The following is a 4,114-nucleotide window of genomic DNA, read 5'->3' on the forward strand; positions in this document are numbered from 1 at the left end:
GGTTAAATTTCACATTTTGGGCCCCCCCTCACTTTGGTTCCCCAGGGGTGATTGGGTCCCCAGGGGTGATTTCAAACAGCCCCCTCCGCCCCTCAGGAATGCCACTGGCTGATTGCTTGGCTTCTAAAGCTTGATGAAACAGTTCGCCTTTTCCTTGGGGTCAGTAGCCAATCTACCATCATCTGTTACCAGTGGTGGAAATGAAGATGAGCCTGACCCTAAGATGGACAGTGCCAATTTGGTCTACCACAGATGAGGCTGAGTAATTCCATCAAGTTTCCTCTTCAAGGAATTTGGTCTGTTTGTCATGGTAGGCTCATCTGCACATACCATCAAACCATGGCTGGTCATTTGTCCTCAATTTGATGACCTTTCTAGGGACATATTAAAATAGCTTCAGCATTTCATATAACTTCTTGGAATCAGGATCTAATATAGCATTTGAAATATTAAGTGCCTGACAAGTTTCAGTAGTGTGATCCCAATTGCTTTTGGATTTTAGCCAGACCGTTTTTTCCATCACACTGATTGACTGAAATGTCCATCTCGATGCACAATAATCAGAAGTGCCTATATACTGTATATACATGTACAGACCTTGGACTTGACAGCAGCTGGAACATCTTTGAATATGAGGTCTAATCTATTACCAGAAATGTGCGTGGGTTCCTCAATTATCTGGATAATAAAATCAGAGGATACAGAACTCAAGAGCAGATCGTCCATGTTGATATGTGGAGTTTAAATTTAGCCACTCGGTGTGCTTTGCATTACAGTCTCCACAAATAACAAATGAAGCTTTTGAATTCTGTGACTGAGCCATCCTAATCCTCTCCAAGAGACAGTCATACATAGAATCGTCGATATTTGCAAATACATATAGAACATTGTAGAACTTAGTGAAAATTTTAAAGCAAAGAACTTCATGGCAACTATACCTGAAGTTTTTTGATAATAAATAGCTTGTCTAGACTCAGTGTATACAGCCATACCTTGTGCATATGGATGTTACAACGATAAAGTCAGGGCCATCAAGCTTTAAGATTAAAAACTCAACCTTTGACTTGATACTACTTACAAGAGTCTCAGATATAAACATCAAATCGTAGCTAAAGGCACAACTCGGGAGATCAAGAAAATTTGGCGTGAAGCCCCGAATATTTGAGTAAAGCACACTGCAATTTTTCTTACTGTAATGAGTAACAGGCCCAGGGTTCAGCTCAGTGTCTCTGGAAAGAATTAAAGCTAACGATATAAAATCAGTATCAAATCTAATGGATAGTACAGTAGACGTTAAATTATTTTTTTTACAAGCACAAGTCAAAGGTGAGACAATGGTAAAGGGAGGCTTTAACAAATCAGCCATTTACACTATAGATTTAAGGGTGATTTATACCGCCTTGCTCTGACAAACTAAAGCATGGTGGGACGAGTGGAATACAGCTGAGAATAGCACATTTTCTGTAAGAGAAAATGCCTGAATTAATAAGGTGTCTAGCATGCAAATGATCCCCAAAACATTAAGTGAATTAATTAGGCCGCTACGTAAAGGATGATAGAGATACTTTGCGATGAGGTAAGCTCTCAGTTCCAAGTCACATGTTTGCAAAGGGAGGTGGTTCTAGTTTACTAGGGCTGAATTTAACAATAAGTAGCAAATTTGTCACACTTAGATTAATATGGAGCTTCTGCAGAGTTGGCCAGGTAGGTTTGGATAGGGGATGTGGGTGTAGGAAAAGGATAAAGAAATTTAGGATGGTTAGAGGAATGGGTTTGGTTTCAAGAGGGAAAGGACAGAGCAGGGTATCCGAGGCCTAATTCCGGCAGACACTAACCTGTTTTTGTATTAACATTAATGCTTCATCAGGTTTCCCACACTGTGCATCCAGCAGGAAAGGGTTAGCCTCTTTGGGCGGCTTTGGTTCCCATGCAGAATAAGGATGGCTACTTCAATTCCATGTGTTCTATATGGCTGCTGGAAGCTGGGTCATGAGCAGCCCATTCAAGACGTCTGGTCTCTCTGAGAGTTGAGAGAACTTCACTTCACTTCCGCTGGTCGCCATGGGGCGGAGCTTAAAGCTCCTCAGCTGAGTTTCCAAGGTGTTCCCTGTCAGATTTAAAAACCGTGGAGCAGTAAACGGGGTAGGATGAGGTCAGGAGTAGGTCAAGGATGGCAAACTGGCAACTCCTAAGTCATACGAAGTGTTGCTGCAAAAGATGCCCTACTGGCAAATAACTCCTTCTCACCCCTATTTACTTTAGTTGATTTACTTCTCACCCCTATTTACTTTAGTTGATTTACTTTAATTAATTTATTAGATTGTTTAGTTGGCAGAAGGTCGTAATTGTGACAAAGTCAACAAAACAATAAACAACAGTGCCATCAACAACAACAGTATTTACATTATTTACAAGGATTCTGTTGAAAGTATAAATAAACATGTCCATATGTCATTGAAAAAAGCACCGGAAGCAACTGGTTGGCAAGGTGGGTCCAGCTCACCTTGTAAGGCAAATGAAATCTGCCAGGTTTGCCACAACTGGGGGAGAACAGTCAGGATGGATTTAGAAATAAAATGCTCAGTAGGAATCAATGAGGTAAAGATGAAGACACTTTTCTGATAATCCACCAAACAACTTTTGCTTTCTCATCAGCCTGTCCTACACACATTTCGAAGAAACAGGAAAGTGAATGAAAAAGAGGATAAATGCCTGATCGTACCTTTGGGCAAGGGAACTCAAATCCAAGACCATGGAAGGCCACGGTACAATGGCTGTGGCACAGTCCAAAGTTGGAGAACAAGGTTTGAATTCAGAGTAACCTTCTCGTAGAAGGGTTGCCTACCAAGGCTAAAGGGCCCCTTCTACCCACTGGTTTGATTTTGGAGTGTCCTTCTCTTAAAAGAGTTGCCTGCCTAGGCTAAAGAGTCTCTTCTACCCTAACTCGTGTAGGCAGGGACGTCACACCCTGGAGTGAATGTTGCTAAGAAAAGCCACAGTTGTAAAGTCCCTGCTCAACGGGTTTTCTTTAGTGAACCTCCCGTTTTCTGCGGTGCTTTTTCTCCTGACCCTAGGTCGCAATACCTAGCCATGTTTTATTTATGTAAATATGCATTTATTACTTACTCACTTGTGTCCTTTTGTATTGTATGTGTCTCAGAGCATTTTTTGTGTCCAATCTGTTAATTTTATTTGCCACGTTATCTGTATGTACCTGTCCTGTTTCACATAGAGAACAGTTGACCTCGGGTCACCTGTATGTTTTTGTACTGACGTCTGCACGCCGCTTTATAAGCGGGCTGCTCCCTTAATAAACTAGCAGTCAATGTCTACCTGCTCTTTCTTTTGCACCCTCTCACACAGTAACCCACTACAGTACCATAATAAGCAAAGTACTGTATGTGATTTTTTAGCAGCTCATTGTCATACATATATTCTATATTTGAAAAAAATCTGTTTGTTATGGAAGTCTAACTGCATAAATGGTTTTATGAAATTCTTTTCTTCCTAGAATAATATAATTTTAAGAAAAAGATATAGATCCCCCTTACTTTTCAACTTGATTGAAGTACTTCCCTGTGTTATCAGGTTCATGTGTGAGAGCATCACTGCATGCTTCATAACACCAAAAATCTCATTAGCAAAGAAATTTTCCTCTGAATTGGACATTTATCCCGAGAACAAAGATTTAGTGAATTCATATCAAATTATTAAACATCATAAGGAATGTAATAGTTACTTTGCTCCTTGAAATTCGTGAATTATACAATCGAGACAGAACTACAAAGATTTTGCTACTGATTCATTTGAGCCGAGCTGCCAGTTGTAGAATTGTTTTCTCTTAATCCTTACAACATGCTCAGATATCATTAGTTACCTAAATGTAAATAAAAATTGATTCTCACAACTCTCACAACAAAGTCCTGATCGCAACTGATTCACAAACACGAATCAGAAATGTCAAAGCGATGGTTAGTGGTAGCTTCACTTAATCCGGGTCAGGGCATCTCCATAAATCTAACCTCTTTGGTTGACCGTATCTTACTGAACATTTGTGTGGGATTAGTCTATGGGAGAGTGATTTACCTGTAAATCCGATAGAGGATTTGTCAGA

This window comes from Macrobrachium rosenbergii, chromosome 42 (genome assembly GCF_040412425.1).
Source record: "Macrobrachium rosenbergii isolate ZJJX-2024 chromosome 42, ASM4041242v1, whole genome shotgun sequence".
NCBI lineage: Eukaryota > Metazoa > Arthropoda > Malacostraca > Decapoda > Palaemonidae > Macrobrachium > Macrobrachium rosenbergii.